Source organism: Aulonocara stuartgranti (assembly GCF_965226115.1).
Source record: "Aulonocara stuartgranti genome assembly, chromosome: 7".
Lineage (NCBI taxonomy): Eukaryota > Metazoa > Chordata > Actinopteri > Cichliformes > Cichlidae > Aulonocara > Aulonocara stuartgranti.
The window spans coordinates 16747012-16771564 of NC_138945.1; the positions used below are offsets into that span (position 1 = coordinate 16747012).

The 24553-nt window shown below is 43.5% G+C and overlaps 1 protein-coding gene across 1 annotated transcript in view; it reads right to left on the reverse strand.

Moving 5' to 3' along the window:
* Window positions 1–24553, reverse strand: part of LOC309711816 (uncharacterized protein) — a 304239-nt gene that overhangs the window by 66469 nt on the left and 213217 nt on the right. The gene's annotated exons all lie outside the window — the stretch shown is intronic.

Genomic DNA, 24553 nt, shown 5'->3' on the forward strand with positions numbered 1-24553 from the left:
CCTTTGTTGGCAATAACAGAGGTCAAACGTTTACTATAGGTCTTTACCAGGTTTGCACACACAGTAGCTGGTATTTTGGCCCATTCCTCCATGCAGATCTTCTCGAGAGCAGTGATGTTTTGGGGCTGTCGCCGAGCAACACGGACTTTCAACTCCCGCCACAGATTTTCTATGGGGTTGAGGTCTGGAGACTGGCTAGGCCACTCCAGGACTTTCAAATTCTTCTTACGGAGCCACTCCTTTGTTGACCGGGCGATGTGTTTTGGATCATTGTCATGTTGGAAGACCCAGCCTCGTTTCATCTTCAAAGTTCTCACTGATGGAAGGAGGTTTTGGCTCAAAATCTCACGATACATGGCCCCATTCATTCTGTCCTTAACACGGATCAGTCGTCCTGTCCCCTTGGCAGAAAAACAGCCCCATAGCATGATGTTTCCACCCCCATGCTTCACAGTAGGTATGGTGTTCTTGGGATGCAACTCAGTATTCTTCTTCCTCCAAACACGACAAGTTGAGTTTATACCAAAAAGTTTGGTTTCATCTGACCACATGACATTCTCCCAATCCTCTGCTGTATCATCCATGTGCTCTCTGGCAAACTTCAGACGGGCCTGGACATGCACTGGCTTCAGCAGCGGAACACGTCTGGCACTGCGGGATTTGATTCCCTGCCGTTGTAGTGTGTTACTGATGGTGACCTTTGTTACTTTGGTCCCAGCTCTCTGCAGGTCATTCACCAGGTCCCCCCGTGTGGTTCTGGGATCTTTGCTCACCGTTCTCATGATCATTTTGACCCCACGGGATGAGATCTTGCGTGGAGCCCCAGATCGTGGGAGATTATCAGTGGTCTTGTATGTCTTCCATTTTCTGATGATTGCTCCCACAGTTGATTTTTTCACACCAAGCTGCTTGCCTATTGTAGATTCACTCTTCCCAGTCTGGTGCAGGTCTACAATACTTTTCCTGGTGTCCTTCGAAAGCTCTTTGGTCTTGGCCATGGCGGAGTTTGGAGTCTGACTGTTTGAGGCTGTGGACAGGTGTCTTTTATACAGATGATGAGTTCAAACAGGTGCCATTCATACAGGTAACGAGTGGGGGACAGAAAAGCTTCTTACAGAAGACGTTACAGGTCTGTGAGAGCCAGAGATTTTCCTTGTTTGAGGTGACCAAATACTTATTTTCCACCCTGATTTACGAATAAATTCTTTACAAATCCTACCATGTGAATTCATGGATTTTTTTTTCACATTCTGTCTGTCACAGTTGAAGTGTACCTCTGGTGCAAATTACTGACCTCTGTCATCATTTTAAGTGGGGGAACTTGCACAATCGGTGGCTGACTAAATACTTTTTTGCCCCACTGTATCTATATAATGGCTCACATGTTCACAGTTGAATTTTTTAACAGTACAATTTATTGTCAGAAATACAATATATGACTTTCCAAGTTAAAGAGGGTAAACAGTGAAGAGATTAAAGGTCTTTTAGTGATATCTTTAGTACGGTACCGTACTAAATGTGTACGGTATAACTCCACTTGATAATGTAGCAGTGGTTATGAGTTCATCCATTTGGACGGGTAAAGCAAGGTGGACACGGTGGAAACTGGCAGTCTGAATGTGCAGTGGAACCACTGCTTAGGAAAGGTGGCATGATTTTGCAATTTGCAATAGAGCTGGAGGTTATCCAAGCTCTCTGTTGCACTAAATACACACTGAGGTTCAAAGCACAGGGGAGATCTGGTGATTCTAAATTGGTATAGATGTGAGGTAGATAAAATGCCCCAGATAGTAAGATGACATTAAACTGATGCAGAGTTTTCATCCACATTATCATTATAGTCAAGATTGAAATCTCAGTGCTATATAAATGTTGGATCAATGTTAAAATACTGATGAAATCTGACAGTGTATGTGTATAACAGTGTGATTTAGTTGAAAAGTTGTGGCGTTCTAGTTAACCGGGAAATAAAAGCTATTATCAGTTAGACTGTTCCATTGCACCCCTCGCACAGTGGTACACCCCATCTGTACATATTGCTGAACATGCAATACATTGACATATATTGTAGATGTATGACTGTCACCATGGTCATTATTAGACACATCAAAAATGTCATTAACTGAAGTTAGATTGCTAACGTAACTGATACTTCAGGCGGATTATATTAGCTAGGATGAGTTAGTGAAACAGAGAGACATGTCTTAGGTGGAAAATTTAAAATCTGACCAAATTATGCCCTTTCCTTAACTTTTTCATGTCCTTCAGTCACTTTTTGGTTTTGGTTTCTTTTGTAGATGAGGCAACTCGGCAAATTGAAGCAGTAACAGTCTGTGAGTTCTCCTTTAACTATAAGTAGCTCACAGTTAGGATGATCCAGACCAGAGAAGTACATCATTCAGTGCAGGAGTGAATTTACCAAAATGATTGTAAACTAATCTTGATTTCATAAATTAAATAGCCTGATGTTGTCTTTTGCTGCTTATATGTTAGAGCCTAGTCTTTAATAGAACTGTTAAAATGTTTTAATCAACACCATTACATCATTAATTGTAATATTAGATAAGTAAAATACATTAATCTGAAGTATTTTAAGTAATTTGTTTTGTTTAACATCGGTTGAATTTCCACTTATGTCCTCTTGGTCTTTAGTAGTTACTTTCACATTGTTTTAATATTAACTGAGGGTGCAAAAGTGGTCAGAATTCAATGAAAATTAAGTTGACAGCGTGGCAGACCATCAGGGGACTCCACATACACCCAGCAAGAAGAAAAGTGGGAGGAGTAATGTTTCTGGGTTCTAGGAGATGTTTTGGCACCTTGTGAAACCAGTTGAGTGAAGCTCAGATTAAAGTTGGAGGAAAATGTGATAAGTTCTCGTGTCATCCTTACATAACTCCATAACAGTATAACTCTGATTTAACGTATATTAAATTTTTGTTTGCTTTCTGGGGTGACTAGTAACAACAGTGACGATTAGTTGCCCACGTTAAATTATTTGGCTGCCATGAGCAAATTTGACAATGGAAAAAAAGAACCACAGTAATGAAATTACAACTACTCACACTCATGTGAATACAATTCCCAATTGCATAAAATACAATTCACACCAAATCATATTGTCCTGGGTTACAATATCCTATTAAACATTATATAAAAAACAAATGCATATTAGTACTGTCAATAGATAATTAATTGCACAATTTTCTGTAATTAATTGTGATTAATCGCAATTACTTGATCAGTAGCCCGGTTGTAATTACATTTTTTCAACTTTATATTTAAGCATGTAACTGAAATTTATGCAATATAATGAAGTAAATGCAGAATAAACACAAAGAATGTATGCTTAAATTCAAAGAGAATTTGAATAGTTTTCTTCAGTCTTTTAGCATAGGTTATCTCCTGTGAAGTACAACTGTTTAAAAAACCTATATTAACAGGTAAGTATATACTAATATATTATATATACTAGTGCTGTCAAACAATTAAAAAAATATAATCAGATTCATCACAGGGTTACTGTGGATTAATTTTGATTAATCACGATTAGATATCATCCATTTTTATTCTATATTAATCGCATTTCATTTTGCATGAGCAAACAATCGAGAAAAAAGGGAAAATTTAGGCACTTAATATGTTTATTGAACATCTTGAACATTCATGTTAACAAAACATTCTGTAAACATTTATCCACTCTCTCTCTCTGTCACTCTTTGGGGAGGCACTTCAAGTCCTTGAAAGGAGGAACCAAAGCTATGTAAAGAGCGTGTTCTCAACCAGTGTTGGGAAGGTTACTTTTAAAATGTATTCCACAGAATACATGCCCCAAAATGTATTTTGTAACGTATTCCGTTACGTTACTCAATGAGAGTAACGTATTCTGAATACTTTGGATTATTTAATATATTATCATGATGTTTACAACTACATGAATATGATTTATTACTATTACTGAAGGTCCGTGGCTCCGAACCGTAGTAAAGGGACCTCTGGCTAATACGTCGGGTTCGTGTCGGGCTCGTAGCTGAAAACTAGCTTTACTTTGTTGTCTGGGTCAACTTTGCTAGCGAGAGACAGAGAAAGCCTGAGCGTTGAAAGCCTGCTCCAACGGAACTTACTGTTTCGGAGGAAAACACGAACACGGTGTACAGTCGAGTCTTAATTAGTGATGGGATTTCCGGCTCTTTTTAGAGAACCGCCTCTTTCGGCTCGGCTCACTAAAAAGAGCTGGCTCTTTCGGCTCCCAAATGGCTCTTCAGGTTGTTTTGTTGCTTTAATTAATTTACTATTAACAACAATATAAAATTATGCACAAAAGGAATTACTAATGTAAAAAAAAAAAAAACGGTGGTTTTATTTATAAATGTTTATATATAAATATATACGGTGGCCCCTAGAGACAAAGCACTTACAAACTCCAAAACACATTTCTAGCATGAACTGAACTTCCAAAACAGAGCTACCTAGATCACTTAAATTACACAGTTGAAAGCATATTTGTATTGTTTGTGTATTTATACACAAGCACTCATATTCTCAGAGCATGTGCTGACGAACTGACCGGAGTCTTCACTAAAATCTTCAACCTTTCCTTGTCATCAAACACCGTCCCGCCCTGCCTCAAAACCTCCACCATCATCCCCATCGCCAAGAAGACAGCTGTGGCCAGCCCAAATGACTACAGGCCTGTTGCACTTACGCCTGTAGTGATGAAGTGCTTTGAGAGACTGGTCTGTCAGCACATCAGGGCCGGTCTGCCTCCCACTCTGGACCCCCACCAATTTGCCTACAGGACAAATCGATCCACCGAGGACGCCATCACCATAGCGCTCCACACTGCGCTGAGTCACCTGGAGCACCGAGGAAGCTATGTGAGAATGCTCTTTCTGGACTTCAGCTCAGCATTCAATCATATCATCCCGGAGATCCTGGTCCAGAAACTGTCTCACCTGGGACTCTCCACCCCCATCTGCCTCTGGATCAAGGACTTCCTGACAAATAGACCACAGTCTGTCAGACTCGGCCCCCACCGGTCCAGCACCATCACACTCAGCACCGGGTCTCCACAAGGATGTGTTTTGAGTCCCCTCCTGTTTACGCTCTACACATCCGACTGCTCCCCTACCCATCTCTCAAACACCATCATAAAGTTCGCGGATGACACCACAGTGGTTGGACTCATCTCAAGGGGGGATGAGTCGGACTACAGAGATGAGGTCAACAGACTGACTGATTGGTGTTCAGTTAACAACCTCCAACTGAACACCACAAAAACTAAAGAACTTATCTTGGACTTCAGGAGGGGCAGAGCAGACCCGGCCCCACTTTACATTCACGGGAACTGTGTGGAGAGGGTACACTCCATGAGGTTTCTGGGCGTGCAGATCTCTGATGACCTCTCCTGGACTGCAAATACCACGGCGGTGGTAAAAAAGGCCCAGCAGCGTCTCCACTTTCTGAGAGTGCTCAGGAGGAACAACCTGGAGGAGAGGCTGCTGGTGACATTTTACAGAGCCACCATAGAGAGCATCCTAACGTACGGCATAACAACATGGTATGCAGGGTGCTCAGCTGCAGACAGGAAAGTACTGCAGAGGGTCATCAACACAGCCCAGAAGATCACTGGCTGCTCTCTGCCCAGCCTGGAGGTCACTGCAAACTCTCGGTACCTCAGCAGAGCTGGCAATATCATCAAGGACCACTCTCACCCCAGCAACCAACTGTTTGAACTATTACAGTCAGGCCGACGGTACAGGTCACATAAAACCAGGACAAACAGATTCAGGGATAGCTTCTTTCCCAGAGCTATCACCGTAGTAAATAAGCACAAAAACAATTGAACCTATCCCATACCGTCACTGTCATTATATTATGCTGCTATTCATACTGTCATTATATTAATGCTGCTATCCTGTATATATCTTACTTACTATTGTTTGAGTACTTGCGATTATTTTATTGTACTTTTTATATTTTACATTTATATTTATTGTTTATCTTGCACCAAGGGAGTGGCACTCCAATTTCGTTGTACTCTGTACAATGACAATAAAGGCTATTCTATTCTATTCTATTCTATATATATTCAAATAAATAAAAGTGTATATATGTCTGCCTCTAAAAAGGCCCAAAACATCATAAAAGACACCTCACATCCTGGCCACTCCCTGTTCGAACTGTTGCCCTCAGGCAGACGGTACAGGGCAATCAGAGCAAGGACTAATAGACTCAAACACAGTTGTTATCCAACTGCAATAACACATCTGAATACTACAAAAAAATGTCCATCACGCCACTCTTGTGTTAATCTATGCACGGTCTGAAGCATGTGTGTGGGAATGTATGTGAATGTTTTACTGTTACATCTTATTAGTATTTTAAGTATTCTATCTATTTTATTTATTGAATTTTGTTGTTTTGTTTGTATTTTGATGTTGCTAGGGATGATGCAATGATCGGGGACCATTCTTAATTTCGTTGTTCTCGTGACAATGACAATAAAGTTTCTGATTCTGATGCTGAAATAATTTTTAAAAAAATGTTCATTTACCTGTTACTACCACACATCAAATCTGGTCGTTGGTACTGCCTGGCTTGTGTAGCCACTGGGTAACAAAAGCTCAACACTGCGCCGAGCATCCTGGAACACTTCTGTTGTGTTTTGTACGTGTTTTGGAGTTTTTACATGTTTTGGAGTTTGTACGTGCTTTGTCTGTCTCTAGGGGCCACCGTAAATATATTTTTATTTATTCACTCCACATAAAAAGTCATAAATAAATCATATAATACAAAAACCAACTATTTACATTTCAACTTTTAACTATTTACATTTTCAGCATTTTCCTTTTAAACAAATTTAAAGTGAAACAACACAAAACACTGCAAACCACAACACAATTAAATATAAATAAAAATATGAAAACAAAAAGAAGATGCACATTCTCTGTCATATGGGCCTGCATGAATAAACTTTCTGAATCCTTTATCATCCGCAACTAAAAATAGTTGTGGATGATTACTATACCTTTCTAATGTGACGTTGTTGTCCCTGGCTCTCTTCCTCTCTCTCTCTTCCTCCCGCTACTGCGAGTGTAACTACTAACTACCGCCCCTCCCCCCTCCTCCCAGCGCAAAGCACAAGGCTCGCATGCGGAGTGAAGCGCAAAAAAGTGCGAGAGAGAGAGAGGGAGAGAGGGTGAGAGAAAGCTATTAATCAGGAGCTCTATGGGAATCTCAGAGACACTGAGAACAAGAATCTGCAGCTTCAAGTAAAACTTGATGAAGCCCTGGAGAAAAACAAAGAGTTTCTTCAAGAGAAACAGCAACAGGAAAAAATGCACAAAAAGACACAACTTATTCTCCAAGACTTAGAAAGGAAAAATCTACAACTACACGCATGTTATAATGAAATGAAGGAGAAAATCATGGAACTAGAAGGAGAAAGGGAAAAACTGATAAAACAATGCTCAGGCATGCAGTACATTTTCAATGAAATGCTAAGCAAGAACTCAGAGCTTGAGGAACTTAATAACATCTTAAAATACAAAAATGATGAAATCCTGAGAAAGAACACAGAGCTCGAGGGACAGAATAAGAACTTAAACTACAAATACAGTGAAATCCTAAAAAAGAGCACAGTGCTTGAGGAACTTAATAACATCTTATAATACAAAAACAAGAAAATGCTCAGGAAAAACCAGTGTTGGGTAAGTTACTTTAAAATAGTAACTTAGTTACATTACTAGTTACTTCTCTCAAAAGTAACTCAGTTACTTCAAGTTACTCGTTACTTTCAAAGTAACTAGTTACTAGGGAAAGTAACTGGTTTTACTCAGAATTCTCTTGTTAATGTGTTGCTCCCATAACTTTGCAGTCTTCTAGCTTGTTTACTTGCCACAGTGCACTGTGCCACCTACCAATAGAAAGAAAAAGATAATGTGCATATTTCCACGAGAGAAATCCCACGCCTGGACCGTCATTGACTGCTGCCATGATTCTAGCCTACGTCACAGCGTCATGTGCGCCTTTTACATCCAACACAAAAACTGCAGTCGTGGTGCTTTCGATTGTACTCAGAACTCGGAAATTCTGCCTTCTGAATAGGAAGATGTAGGTAACACCAGACTGCAGATGAGCTGCATACAGGGCTGGACTGGGACAGAAAATTGTCCTGGGCATTTTGACTAGAGACCGGCCCACCATTATAGGAAAAATCATAAAGCCTTTGAATGAAAATAAACACTGTTGTGGCAGTGATGTGCACTGTTCTGCTGGTATATATGCATCAATCTATCAATCGTTTGTTGTAAGATTCAGATAATTATTTTTTAAAAGCTAGACATTTTAAATGAGAATAAGAAAGAAAAGTATTTCTTTGTGACAGTTAATGCCCTACCTGCCCCCCTGGCAACACTTTGCTAGATCCGCCCCTGCACAGTTACCAGCTGTCAGCTACCTAAAAAAGGATCCTGGTGTTATTTGTCTCTCAGAAACAGTTCATAACTTCAACTCATCCATGTCACCTAAAAGGTAAACCTGTTTCTCCATCACCTGTTCAGCTCTGATGATCCAGTAAGGACATCTCCTGGTTTCATCTTCATGTTTCCCTCTCACCAGATAACCAAACCATATCATGACCAGCAGCTTTACAGCTGTGGCTCCAGCAAACATCAGCTGATACTAGAAATTAATATTAAATAAATTCTAACAACAGCTGATCAAGCTTAAACGTGCTGCTGTTGTTTAGCGCGACATCCGCTGGTTTCCTCTTTCGGCGCAAAGTGAGCGATAAACAAACAAGAGAGCCGATCAGCTGATCATTGATCAGTTTCATGATTGAAGTAGAAACGGGAGAGGGAGGGGGGAGAATGAGAGAAGAAGAGGCAGCTGTGCAGCAAAGACACAGAATAACTCCAGCTTTGTGCCTTTTTCATTGTAGCTGAATTACGGGACAAACTGTTCCTTTTCACCTCAATAAGAAACGCGTAATATTTTCTCTGAATACCAGATGGGATGGTTGGCAACTCTAATAACTTATGAACAAAATAAAGTTTAACATCATTAACTTCATAGCACCACCCAGCTGTATAGAAACTCCGTCATGCTAGCTAGCACGCAGTACGGAAAAGGTCAGAATAACGAAAATAAACTCCACCTAAACTTGGTTTATATCTGACCCAGAGAGACTGCAGGTCAGAACTTCTTACCTGAAGTTCAGTTCACACTTGGACCGGCGGCCGCCTCGGGTCTCTTTTCCTTCTGTGTCTCTTTTCCTTCATCCACCTGCTGGCTTCCACCACTTGCTAACGTTACTGAATCTGTGGAAGCTCCGTGATAGCCACCACACGAAGTAACGAGTAACGACCCTATCTAAATCCCAGTAACGAGTAACGCGTTCCTGATTTTGGCATAATAACTAGTTACCGTGCTCGTTACCACAATAATAACGTAGTTACTGTAACGCGTTACTTAATAACGCGTTAGTCCCAACACTGGGAAAAACACAGAACTCGAGGAAATTAATAAGAACTTAAAATACAAAAACAATGAAATTCTGAGAAAGAGCACAGAGCTTGAGGAACTTCATAACAACTTAAAATATATTAACAAGAAAATGCTCAAGGAAAACACAGAACTCGAGGAAATAAGATAAGATAAGATAAGATAACCTTTATTAGTCCCACACGTGGGAAATTTGTAATAATAACAACGTAAAATACAAAAACAAGAAAATGCTCAGGGAAAACACAGAACTCGAGGAAATTAATAAGAATTTAAAGTGCAAAAACAATAAAATGCTTAGGAAAAACACTGAGCTTAAGAAACTTAATCAGAACCTAAAATACAAAAACAATGAAATGCTGAAAAAGAACACAGAGCTCGAGACACTTAATAACAACTTAAAGTGCAAAAAAAATGAAATTCTCAGGAAAAACAGAACTTAATAACAACTTGATGCGCAAAGACAATGAAATGCAGGTGCAAGAGCAAGAACTGGAGAAAACACGCAATGACCTGCACTTTACGCATGAGGAAATCCAGAGCAGAAATCGACAAAGTATAACACCGGAATACAGATATTCATGCTAATACAGGAGGCAAAATCTAAAGATCTGAAAGAAAAGAGTGAAGAAGAACAAGCAAAATTACAAGAACTAGAGGAAAAATGCAAGAAACTTGAGGAGGAAAATGCAATGACAATAGAAGAACTGAGCTCCAGGAACAGTGCCTGAAAAAGAAGGAAAAATGCTTCTGCTTTTTCAGGAGGAGGAGGGGCCCTTCTGCTTCCTCACTTGATTACACGAAGGCATAGCCTCCTCTTCATCCACCTCTTTTCTACCTCCCTTCTCTCCCTTTCTCCCCTAACTCTCCATCACTCCCCGTTTTTTCTTTCTCCCCTCCCCTCTTCATCCTTTTTCTTTTCTTTTCTTTTTTCCCCCCTACCCCCCAACTAGTCATGGCAGATGACCCTCACTGAGCCTGGTTCTGCAATAGGTTTCTTCCTTTTAAAAGGAAGTTTTTCCTAACCACAGTCGCCTAGTGCATGCTCAGAGGGGATTGTTGGGGTTTTCTCTCCTCTGTCTCTTTCCTCCTTTATATCCCTTTATTTTCATCTCTTCTCCCTTTCTCTCCTACCACCTCTCCATTTTTTTCTTTCTCTCCTGCTTTCTTCATCCTTTTTCTTTTCTTTTTTCACCCTCACTTAACTTTTCTTAACTAACAATAAAGGAAAAATTGGAGCTCGCCACGGTGGGAGGGTCCATACCAAGTGCTTCTGACCACTCCAACTGCCTGCAAAATAGCGGAGAGACCCTCCTGGATACATCAGAGCCACTGCAAAAAAGTTGAGGTCCCCGAGGATTCCACTTTCTTCACAGAAATCAGCTAGTAAAGGAAAGTCTCACCCTCACTTGGTTGCTTCAGTGGTGAGGGGGAAGTGCTGATTGGGCGCCCGTAGGGAATTGCTCGCACTTCAACCTCCAGCCGCCAGAGGTGTGGACTCGAGTCACATGACTTGGACTCGAGTCAGACTCGAGTCATTAATTTTATGACTTTAGACTTGACTTGAAAAAATGTTCTAAGACTTGTGACTTGACTTGGACTTTTACACCAATGACCTGGGACTTGAATTGGACTTGAACCGGTTTACTTGAAAAGACTTGATATTTTACCCCAAATATAAAATTTAACATGCATATTATATAGAGATTGAAAATGTGACGTCATTCACGGGTAGAATCGCAAAGGATTCTGGGAACTCGTGGCAAGAGGTACTAGCGCACGCAGGCTTTCAATTGAAATCAGTCACACAGCGATAAAAAGAAACACAAAAATGTCAAGAAGCTGTTGTATTATTAACTGCAATAGCCGGTCGCATGACAGCCACGAGAAGCCGACGGGTAAAGAGATTGGTTGTTATCGGATTACGTCGTTGAAGAGAAATTGTTCGAGCCATGTTTCCGAAGTAACAAAGAGGCGACTGGATTGCAGCCATTCAAAGATCAAATATAACGTCCCAGAACACTCCAGCTCACAGGTTAGTCTGCTCCAAGCATTTACACGAAGGTCAGAGTTTTGTTGTAGTTAATACGTCATTTTCATAACATAATTGATGATATAGGTTACAAGCAAGTCTGGCGCTGAACAGAAATGGTTGCGCTATGCTCCTTTATTTATTGTGCATAAATAATGAATTGTCCTGACACAATATTGTGTTTCGCTTCTGTTATTATGGTACATTGACAAAAACATATACTTTTATTCACAGGATAAAACAGTTGTTTTGTATCACTAATTGCCCAGTACGATTACAGCATACAGTATTTTTGTCACTGCTACATTTCTGTGATGCTACCAGAAATTATTTCCACTACTAATTAATTACCGTTGAGCTCAAAGGTCCTATTAATAAACGGTTAATGAATGTGTATTTATGACGACGATTTGTGAGACTGGTAAACTTATGATACGTACGATGGTCTTTACTTTCTACACGGTGCATTTCAAGGTCCTGCACCCATCCGTCGGTAAACTGTACCTGGGCTTGTTGCAGTGACCTGAAGTTACTAAACTTCATGAGTGTATGCACTCACTCCAAGAAGCGTATAATTATAAATATGCATATAAATATGCTACGATGAGATACCTGACTTCATCTAACTAGCAAATGTTGTCCAGGCTAAGTTGGTGATGCAGTTTTTTTTAATATGTATGATATTTTTGTCATGCGATTTTAAAGCCGGTCCTACAACCGCATCCAAGAATAACATGCAGCTTATCTCAGAACTGTTGGTGAAAATTATTCTTGGAGCTAGGTTTAATTGAGCTGCATTTTATAGAGGTGCAATTTCACAATTTGTGTATATTTTCTAAGTTCACTATTTTGTCATGTGTTGAGAAAAACACAGATTTAAAAATTACATGGTCTAATATTTACATTTGGCATATAACTGCAACATGCTTTTTTCGAGTTTTTTTTTAAAGACTCGAAAGGACTTGAAATTCAAAGTTTCAGACTTGTGACTTTACTTGGACTTTTACACCAGTGACTTGAGACTCGACTCTGACTTGCCTGACATTACTTGAGACTTGACTTGAGACTTGAGGATAAAGACTTGAGACTTACTTGAGACTTGCAAAACAATGACTTGGTCCCACCTCTGCCAGCCGCTGATCAACTCTAGGGCGGCCAAGTGACATGGTGTGACAGACCTGTGTGCAACCATGGGAAGGTGGACCCTCTTGGTTACCTTGACTACGACGCTCACCCTTACAGGATCCCAGCTGACACCAACAACAGCCGAATCACGAGGCAGACAGAAAAGATGGACGCACGACAACTCCCACCTGAGAGACATGACGCAAGACCACATACACCCTTGGATGAACAATGGCTGGTACCGTTATATCCACGATAGGACCAAGGCAGAATCAGCAAATACAGACTGTTATGTCTGTTCTCATATGCCCAGCACATCAACACACCCCACACTATATGGTGAATATATGAACAACACTCAAGCAAAGTGTGCAGCCAGCTTCGCTGGCATTGGATTCCAACACAGCCGAATCATCACCAACGACACAATCCCACACGCTGTTGGACTTAGTAATGGAACATGTGATCGACTCTTCTGGATCGATTTCAACGTGACAAACTGGAATACATCCATCCACTTCCCAGTGTTTCTGGACCAACTCCCAGGGAAGAACCACTCCATGTGTTATCAACAAGAGAAAGGTAACACACCCGTTGGAAACACGACAAACTGTGTCTAAACTGCAGGCCACGGAGAGGGCGCCCCTGTGAATATGAGTGGACCTTCTAACGGCACGTACTGGGTGCAAGGAATGGCCTGGCTATGTGGACAACGGGCATATTTCATACTGCCCCCAGGCTGGACAGGAACATGTGCTCCTATATTCCTGTCAGACCACACTTTCAGGATGACCGCAGTAAATACCACTTCTACAGCACACCGAAAAAGAAGGTCAACGTTCCCTAAACTTCAACCACATGACCCGATATGGGGAAGCAACGTACCCAAGGAATTCAAACTGTGGACTACCGGACAGAAAGTACTCCACACATTGTTCCCCTGGGTGGGAACCAGAAAAAACATGCCGAGGATCGAAACTCCGGACTACCGCTTTGGACTCTTCTTGAACGCTTCGTGCAAGATCAATGATCAGCAGAATCAGGAAATCAATGCATTACAGATCGCAGTGATGCAACATCGAGTAGCTTTGGACATGATACTAGCAGAGAAAAGGGGACTTTGCGTCCTCTTCAACAATGCCTGCTGCACTTACATACCAGACAATGTACACTCATCAAACATGACTGGCGCCCTGAATGCCTTGAGACGGATCCAGCAGGCCCAAAATCAGGACTATGTAAGTGATACAAGTGACTGGTTTTCTTGGCTTTACACTGGCTCCTGGCTACAGGTGCTAAAAAGACTACTACTGCCTTTTCACTGTACAATACTTTTTGTTAATAACCAACGGTGCAATAGACTTCAAGGCTTGAAATTAGAGCTGGGCGATAGAATGATAACGATATGTATTGCAAAATAACTTTTTCTCGATAGAAAAATTAAACTATTGCGATAGACCTCATCTCTCTCTCTCTTCCTCTCTTATAAAAAATATGAAAAGCCAATACAAATTAAGTAGCACAGAGCCGAACCAATCACAGCCGCAGCGTCACGTCACCTAACTTGTTACGTACAGCTCAAGTGCCAAGCCGCACATGTGTATTTGTTTGGGAAGCAGCCAGCCGCCGTGCGGCCGGGTAATGGAGGAAATGAGTGTGCCGACTAGAGAAAAATCAACCGAGAGCTTGGGTGACCAGGTTACCGAAGAGAACACAGATGACGGTTCCAATGCCGGAGAGATTATCAAAAGGAAAGGCCAGAGAAGTTCCGTAGTGTGAAGGTATTTTGGCTATTTGAAGTTTGACAAAAAACAGTAATGCGCACTGTAAATTGTGCCGAAAGCATGTTCCCACAAAGTCTGGAAATACAACAAACCTTTTTTATCACCTGAAGCAGTGCCACCCACTAGAGCACGCTCAATCTCTGACTGAAAGCGCTAATTCGTCATCGAAAACAACCAGGGGAATCCCTGCGAAGCAGCAACAGTCAATTGAGTCGGCTTTCTCCAGCGTCTTACCATATGACAAAAAAGCTAAGAGACATTGCAACATAACGAATGCCATAGCTTACTGTCTTGCTAAAGACATGCTACCAATAAACACGGTCGAAAATGAAGGATTCAAGCAGCTAATTAAGGTAATGGATCCTCGTTACCAACTCCCTGGACATAAACATTTCTCTCAGATGGCGCTTCCAAAGCAATATTATATAAGTTAGTCAATTTTGTCTCTTCTTCTGTAAAATAAACTTTAGATTTATTATAAAGATTTATTTTTAGAATTAATATTTTGTTTCTAAGTGGAACTGACAATTTAGTAGTCTGCTTTGTTTGTTCTATTTTGAAACTTAAATGCTTTAGCGGCTACCTTTTGTGTAGTTTGTAATATTTGCCTTTATTTTTGCCTAAACTGAAGCCTCATTTTAAGTACATCTGCCCTGTTGAACTTATTATGGGAAATAAATATTTAAATCAAAACAAGCTGCTGATTATTTCACATTTTACTTGTGAGCAACAGCACATTTAAATCTTACATATATAGTTATTTGGCTTATATCGTGATATATATCGTTATCGCCTGAAATGAAAAAAGCATATCGTGATATGAAAAAATCTTATATCGCCCAGCTCTACTTGAAATACTTGAAATACTTGCAATTCCCTTGTATTCTTATTTATTCTATTTATCCCTTTTGTATACTCTTATTTATATATGTCTCTGTATTTATATATGTGTATATATAGTATTATGCTCACATTCTGTAACTTCTGTCGGTGCTGTGCTATTTGGAAACTGAATTTTACAGTTAATAGGATTAATACAGTTCTATCTTATCTTATCTTACTCATCGGAGTTGGAGTACTTTTATTTTGTGTTTTTGGAACATGTATCCTGCCATGTCTAAAACTCATGATTAAGCGCATAATCGTTTTCACTGTAGCTGCATGCATACCCGTGACAAATGATGATGATGATGACCCCGACCTGTTGGAATGTGAAGACTTTGTGTGGTTAATGATGATGTGACAGAAAATGTACAACAAGATGTTACATACTGATATCTCACTTAAAAGTTATACTGACAACAGGAGGGAATGTTAAGGGAAAGTTGTACTGAGTAGCCAGTATAAGCTTTTAATGAAATAAGTTTATTTGTGATAGAATGCTGCATGATGATCTTTTCCTTGCTTAGAACTGATTGTCCTTTTCATTGCTCAGAACTGATTGTTCTTTATGAAACGTGTTCTGATATTTGTATCTGAATTTTCCCACAGCGATAGTAGGAAGTTGAACAAGCAGTTCTGACTTCGCACACACACACACGCACACACGCACAATCACATACGCACATGCTCACGTATCAACATTCCACTGAACAAATGTTTTCATTTTCCTTCTGTATAAATAAAAGACAAGTGCAAGAACAGGGCGCTGATCACAGGGCCCCACTCTCTGATGTGAGTGCTCTGTGAAACCCCCTTGCAAGTTAAAACTGCAGCGCCTGTGTGTGTCTTCACTCTTAGACTCTCAGCTGAAGAAGTGTCATTTAGAATAAATCTCTTGACACACCATCAACCATATTTTTACTTGTGTCAAATCAATGTCTTCATTCAAGAATAATTCATCTTAAGAATAAAAGCAACAAACAGGTGATAGCTGCATGTGTAGTGGGGCATCACATTTATGTTTTACATTATTACCAGTATCTGTCATGATCTCGTGGTTTGTTTCACTCAATAAAGAAAGGGATAGACAAGTAACACAGTTATGTTTCCCTTATGTAACAGGCCAGAATTTCAGCAGATGTTTAATACAAGAGAAACACATGCATAATATGCATTATTTAGACTGATGAAAAGCAGAGATTTTATACAAAAAAATATATATATAAAAATGTGTAAACGAAGTCAACAAACACCAAAACAAAACAAAAATAAATGTCTCTCTCCTCCCACTTCCAGTTTGGTTTTAAATCCTGACTTATATCAAATACCAGTTAACCCTCATCAGTTTCTTTCAGCTCGAAGCCGACTGGGAGGTCGAGGCACGATGTGCCGGGAAAGCGGTGTTCCTCCCGGCTGTAGTAGGTCTCGACTTCCTGTTAGCTTCGAGATAGTGGGTGTCAGATCTCCGAAAACGTCGGAGCACTTTTGCAAATATGTGATGTCTTGTGTGTTGTTGTTGTTGCCGCGCTGAGCAGCTAGCTAGCGGCAGTGTGTTCTTCTCCAACTGTTAATAAATGGCTGTGCTCCCTGGCTAGCTCATGGGGAGCAATACCAAACGATACCTCCGTCTCCTCCATCTCTGAGCTCGCCACATTGGTGTCAGAAGTGGGATAGCTCACCCTCGCTGTAATGGAGAGAGACATTCAGAGGCTGGAGCAAGCTATCGAGGAGAACATTTCCCGCTTGGGAAACTGGCGATTGAAGAGAGAGGATGTGAGCGGCCATGTAAGTCCCCCGACGGGTCCCAATGGCGCGAGCGCGGCGCGAACGCACCGCGGCGGCGGCCCGTCGCGACAGATGCTAGGGCAATGCTTCATGGGCTACCTCTGTCGACCCGCACGCCGAGCCCCCAGCCGCGAGCAGTTATGCCTACCACGCCAGTTAAGGTGCCGAAATACAACGGGCTAACCCCGCTAGAGCCCTACCTCTCACAAGTGCGGCTGGCCGCCAGACATAGTGGCTGGAGCGAAGAGGAGACTGCTACACACCTAGCGCTAGCATTAGAGGGAGATGCACTGGAGATACTCCTCGACCTAGCCCCGGCAGAGCAGCATGAGCTCCAGGCCCTCACCGCGGCACTCGAGAGGCGATTCGGGCAGCGGCACTCCACTGATCAGAGCAGAGAGCAGCTGACCAACCGGAGCCGTCGACCGGGGGAGAGCCTGGGCACCTTTGCAGCAGACGTGTTGCTGTATGCTCGTCGTGGCTACCCGGAGTTTCCAGCAGCAGCCCGTGAGGAGCTTAGCCTGCATGCTTTTCTGCGAGGACTTTTCCCAGAGCGACTACGCCAACACGTCCGCCTGGCCATGCCTCCGTGAGGCGCTCCTTGAGGCTGAAAGGGCCGAGCCGGTGCTCACCTCGCGACCTAACCAGCAGGTGCCCCCCCCAAACTACCCCCAAATCAGAGCCGCAGACTGCGACGGGGAGGGGGAGGTCGCTGAGATTTCCCAGCTGCAACCCTCGGTGCCCCGGAGGCGTCCTCGTCGACCGACCGCTGCTACCGGTGCGATGAGCCTGGCCACGTGGCGCGTGACTGCCCAGCACCAGCCCCGAAGACCAGAACTACGCAGCCTCAGGGAAACGAGGAGGGAGCGGTGTAGCGAGGGGACCACCGCTCCAGCTTCCTGCCCCCCCTCCAAGGACGATGCACGGTGGTGGGCCGAGTTGGGCACCTCAAAGGACTCTACCTGAGCTGCTGTGTTGAGGACCAGCCGTGCCAGGCCCTGGTGGACACGGGGTCTACCATTTCCCTGCTACGACCTGGCGTGCTCCCTGAAACATCTGGGCCACTGGTGAAGGGTTGGTTGCCCACGGACACCCAGCTGATGACAGTGACGGGGGAGAAAACTGTTATGCGGGGGAAGAAACCGTTGCGGATCCGAGTGAAGGATCTAGAGCTGGTGCACGATTTCTGGCTCGCCGACATTCAAGACCAGTGCATAATTGGCCTGGATCTGCTGAGCCGCTGGGGGGCCTGCGTCGACACTGCGAAGCTAGCTGTCACTCTTGGCGCAGAGACTTTTGCCCTCCAGCGCGGCCAAAAGCAGGGAGCGGGGACCAGACGAGACAGGCATCAGGCAGCTGCTGGTCAGCAGATTTCGGATGCCGGTGGCTCTGGGTCATCTCCACCCCCAGTCACCAGATCTCCACTCACCTCAGCCTCAGCCTCTCAGCCCGACAAACCTCCTTCGACCGAGACCATCGAGGCTGTCGATGACCTTTGGCAGCGCAGTTGCGTAGGCCTCAACGTCGACCAGCGCCAGCGGTTGAGGTGCCTCCTGGACGAGAATGTGGACATCTTTGCCGCCAGTGACAAGGACTGTAGGCAGACGAGTCTGGTCCAGCACACCATCAACACTGGCTCTGCTCAGCCCATCAGTCTGCGTCCACACCGGCTGCCCCTCTCAAAACGGCAGGTAGCGGAGGAGAAGATCCGTGAGATGGCTGCGGCTGGGGTGATCGAGCCGTCCAATAGCCCATGGGCGGCACCCGTGGTTCTGGTGGGGAAGAAGGATGGCAGCCCGAGGTTCTGCGTGGACTTTCGCTGTCTCAATGCAGTCACCAAGAAGGACTCGTACCCGCTGCCGCGGATCGACGAGGCCCTAGATTACGTTACCGGCTCCAGTTGGTTCAGCTCCCTCGACCTACGCAGCGGTTACTGGCAGGTGGAGCTAGCCCCCGACGCAAGGCCTAAGACTGCATTCACCATTGGACAGGGGCTGTGGCAGTTCAGGGTCATGCCATTTGGGCTCTGCAATGCGCCAGCGACGTTTGAGAGGCTGATGGAGAGGGTGCTCGTGGATATCGCTCGTAGCCGCTGCGTTGTGTACCTGGATGACCTGTTGGTGCACAGTGGCGACTTCGACAGTGCACTGTCTCACCTGAGCGAGGTCTTGAGTGCCATCCGACGAGCTGGGCTGTGGCTCAACCCCGCGAAATGGCTGGAGGTCCTTCAGGGCTATGACTTCGAGATCCAGCATCGGCCATGTCGACAGCATGGCAACGCTGATGCCCTCTCCAGACGGCCCTGCGAAGCCGTCGAGTGCCGCTACTGCCTGCAACAGGAGGAGCGGGCCCAGGAGGTGCTGGGGGTGGCTACTGCTCAGGCCACAGCCGGCAGAGGGGGGTGGCTCCCGTTGACAACGCAGCAGCTGAAGCGGGAGCAGGAGGCCGACGCGACGCTGGTTCAGGTGGGGGCCTGGCTGGAGGCGGCGCAACGGCCCGCCTGGACGGGGGTGTCGGGACAGGAGCCCGAGGTGAAGGCCTACTACTCCCAGCACAACAATCTGGAGACCCACGACGGCCTCCTGTACCGGAGATGACGGGCCCCCGGTCAGGGCAGAGATCTCCTGCAACTGTTGGTGCCTCGGTCGCTGCGGTCGCAGGTGCTTGAGCTGGTCCACGGCTCGGTGGGGGCAGGACACTATGGGAACGCCAAAACTCTCCGCCGCCTCAGGGGACGGTTCTACTGGTCTGGCTGTTGACGGGATGTGGAACTTCATGTGCACTGCTGTGACACCTGCACGGCACAGAAGGGCCCAACTCAACGCTCCACTGCTCCCCTTCAGCAGTACCTGGTGGGGGCCCCAATGGAAAGAGTGGGAGTGGACGTCCTAGGGCCTTTCCCCGTCACAGAGTCAGGGAACCGGTATGTGTTGATAGCTATGGACTATTCCACAAAGTGGCCAGAGGCCTACGCGGTGCCGGACCAGAGCGCAACGACGACGGCCGAGAAGCTGGTGGAGGAGATGTTCACCCGTTTTGGGGTCCCAGCCGAGCTCCACTGTGACCAGGGGCGTGACTTCGAATCGAAGGTCTTCGGGGAGATCTGCCGGCGACTGGGGGTGGAGAAGACGAGAACCACACCGCTCCACCCACAAAGCGATGGCTTGGTTGAGCGCTTCAACCGCATGCTGGCCACCCAGCTCGCCATTCTCACCAGCCACCACCAGCAGGATTGGGACCGACATCTGCCCCTGGTCCTTTGGTTGTATCGGACTGCGGTGCAGGAGTCCAGCCAGTGCACACCTGCCGCTCTGATGTTTGGACGGGAGCTCCGGACGCCTGTGGATCTGGTGTTCGGGTCCCCCCCCCCGAGCCGGAGATTGATGGTGGACTACTACAGGAGGCTGAGGGAGCGGCTGCAGGTGGTTCATGACTACACCTGCCAGGCCCAGGCCAACGCCGGAGTACGACAGAAAAGAGCCTACGACACCAAGTGCCGAGGGGGGGTTTTCATGCCTGCCAACAAGGTTTGGGTGTACTGCCCGGTTCGCAAGAGGGGAATGTCCCCCAAACTCTGCAGTCACTGGCAAGGGCCGGCGGAGGTCGTGGAGCGGCTAACAGACGTGGTGTACCGTATCCGCATGCAGGGCCCGGGGCGCATGGTGGTGTTGCACCGGGACAGGCTCTCACCGTACCGACCGCTCGCTCCGGCAGACGGCGGGGCAGAGGATGATGGTGGCACCCCATGTTCTGACCCGAGTGACTTTTCCGCCGCCGGTTGTGACCAGCCGGTGCGCCAAAAGAAGGCACCTGGACATTTGCAGGACTTTGTGTGGGGTCATGGGGTCGTCGGGGACGACTGACCCCTTAGGTGGGGGCTATGTAGCGGGTCAGGGCTGTTTGTACAGTTATGTTTTGTGTATGGTGACGGGTGACGCCCTCTCGCTGCGACGGTGTGTCCTTCCGGGGTCAGAGGGCGCCCTGTGTGTTGTTGTTGTTGCCGCGCTGAGCAGCTAGCTAGCGGCAGTGTGTTCTTCTCCAACTGTTAATAAACGGCTGTGCTCCCTGGCTAGCTCACGGGGAGCAAGACTAAACGATACCTCCGTCTCCTCCATCTCTGAGCTCGCCACAATATAAATCAACACAAAATCACAGAAATCTGCACTGTCATGAACAAATGTTTCACAAAAAATTTAAGCCTAATTTTCACACTTTATCGGGTTCACCCTCAGGATTCCACGGCTCAATGCACTATTTTTGACTACTTTTAATTTTACCTTTATATTTCACCTTTAAAACGATTTGCCTTGTTCAGTATCATTCTTTCCTCATGTCTAATTTTACAATTATTTTTTTCATTGGCATACTGTATTAATACAACTGAACTACAATCACACAAAATCCAAGTAGCAAAAAGTTATATTTTGTTACTTTGAAAACCACAAACATGTTTAGCAAATTATTTTGATAATTTGAAATGACACTTATGCACAGAATTTGCAAACAAAGTTATTATTAGTTACAATTATTTACATCAAAGTGTTTGGTGATATAAATGTACAGTACATTAGGGTATTTCAGTTCCACTTAAAGTTTTTTCTCTATTGCTATGGAGCAATTATTTAATTTGATGGTTTTTCATGTGTCTGTTACTAAATGTTTTACCAAAAGGAGACTTTTGGTCAGGAAACAGTTAAAGTCAGAACTGTCCCATCATGACACAAATCAATAGATTCATGACTTAATATCTCACTGATATTTATTTTTCATCCTTAGAAACGACCTACAGAAAACCTCTCCTCTTTCTGTATACCACACAACATATTACTGCATCATTATCAACAGGTAGGTCTGAAGTTTTCGCTCCTACACTGTCAGTGAATTGAGCCAACACAGCCAGCAGATGGCAGTGCAGACACTCATATCATCATAAGCTGCACTTAAAAAAATATTTAATAAACTTAATAAAAGTCTTAATAATTGCAATTTTCAAAACAATTCAAGTTGCTCAAGTCCAATGAATAGTGTGAATAGGTTGGAAAAATTAAGTGGTGAACTGCCAGAGGTTAAAAGAGTAAGGTTACCCAAAACTGAAAAATAATCTACATTTCAGAATTATACAAAAAGGCCTTTTTCAGCTAACATAAAATGGGTTCATAATTTAAAGTTGTTAAATCAATAGAGGTTGAGCAAGCCTTGAAAGCTGGTGCTATTTCCAACTTTTCTGGATTACTTACAACCCCCTCTGTCTGCATTGTTGGAACACACTGTGGTACCATACCCTCGTGAGCATCAGTTGAAAAGTGTTTCACTGCAGAAAGTAGTGTGTTGCTACAAAAATGGTGGAAAAAAAAAGACAATTAAGAGAATTGAAGAGAGACATACCATCATAACACTTAAAAATGTAGGTCTTTCCTACAGAGAAATGGCAAAGAAGGTGTCAGCGAGTAGTTTCCTTCACCATCAAAAGGCACTCAGAAACTGGGGCAAACTGTGACAGGAAGAGGTTTGGCAGACCCAAAGCCATAACTGAATCAGAGGACAAGTTTCTGAGAGTTAACAGCTTGCTTGAAAGGCGTCTCACAGAATCTGCTTTTTATCTCCTATAGGAGAGATGCATTGGAGTGTCACAGGTTTGGTCCTTTCAGAGGCTGAAGAGCTGATGGCCTGAGGCTAACATCTATTGTCACACAAGGACAAAGGACAGAATTTAACTGGATGATTAACTGGATATGTCAAAACAGTCAAATCTGTGTGAAAGGGACCTTTTAGCACAGTTATTTCACACAACAATTTTGCAGAATAGAAAATTATTTATGTTATCAGACTTGCAAGCAAGTTGAGCATTGACTACAAAGGGACAAAGTAAAGTCGGACATAAAAACAAAAAAGGAAATTTACAATAAAAAAGTTGATGTGATTGTGTTTAAAACATTTCTAAACATATGAAAAACAGATTGTTTCCCCTAAATGACATTAAAAGATACGTGTAGACTTGATAACATTTTTATGATTATGTTCAGATTAAGACATTTGCACAGTAGTTGGGGTCTCTAAAGTTGAGAACCTGCTGGCTGAGTATTTTATAATATTGATTTAGACTGATATATTCAATTACTTTCTTATATAAAGATAAATAAAAACATGCAACACTTTATGGTTCTATAAGTCTCTGCAAGTATTTACATTTTCAAATGATCACATGTACAACATTGTCACTTGCCACTAACAATTTTTAACAAATCATGCACTATGTTGCACCATGTTTACACAGATGATCACTTATGTAACTATGTAACAAAGAAAAATCAAGTTTCTGATAATACTGAACTTGTCACCAAATCTGCAGCATTTTTTTAAAAATGATCATATAGTACATTTAACGAACACATCTGTTTTTCAATATTTAAATCCAACTTTACCATGACATTGTCATGTTGCCACTGAGAACATCTGGTATTGCTTTCTTTGTATGTTAGTGGGGACCCTGGCATTGCGTGCTGTTCAAAGTGCAGCACCCTTTTTCTCTATAAATGCACAGAGAAAATGTTCGTCTGGACTTGTTGCATCATGTCAGCAACAATCTTATCTTTGTCTTGGAGCTCACCGTTCAAATAGTCCAGTTTTCCAGTAATGTCCGTTAAAAATGCAAGATCAAGTGTCGACTCAGTGTCCTCCATCAGCGACGTGTCTTCGCCTTTGGATTGCAAGATGTTTTAATCATCTCCTCCTCTTTGCTGACAGCTAGCTTGTCTCCACGGCAACCGTTGCTGTGAAGACCAGTAGTCCTGATCTAAAATGAAACACTTGTTGTTGTTTAAATTAAAAAAATAAAATAATCTAATTTAGACCAATGCAAGTGTGATTTAAAAAAAAAAAAAAGAATAGCAACAAAAATCTTAGATGCTGCTCACTGCTAAGTGGCGCTATGGTGAGCTATTTTTAGAACAGGCTGGTGACTCGTGGTCCTTGTGGCCGTGGGCACCATGTTGGTGACCCCTGATCTAAAATAATAAAATGTTTTGATCGAAATTATTTTGTGTTGTGCTCTGGAGAACTGTTATTATATGTTGATGTACAGTGATATAGTCCAAGAATATAAATATGGAGCTTGACAAGAGGTAACATTTCCACTTTAACAAGCGCAAAGGTAACAAATGAGACACGGCTTGTTTCATTCAAAGTCCCCAAAAACCGTGCACAATTAAAAACTACTTCAAAATCATCTGATCCTTATGAGTATTTTAATCCAGGCATCACAAACACGATCCCTGTTCTCTTTTTGTAGTGCTTTTCTGTTTTCTTTAAGCTGTGCTGATACGCACACTGGTTGGACTGGTGTGTCTCTATTTTCTGCCAACAGATGGGGGTGTTGCTATAGTAACGGAGGAAAGCATAGTGCGTGACTGAAATGTTTTCTAATAAAGACGATCGACAT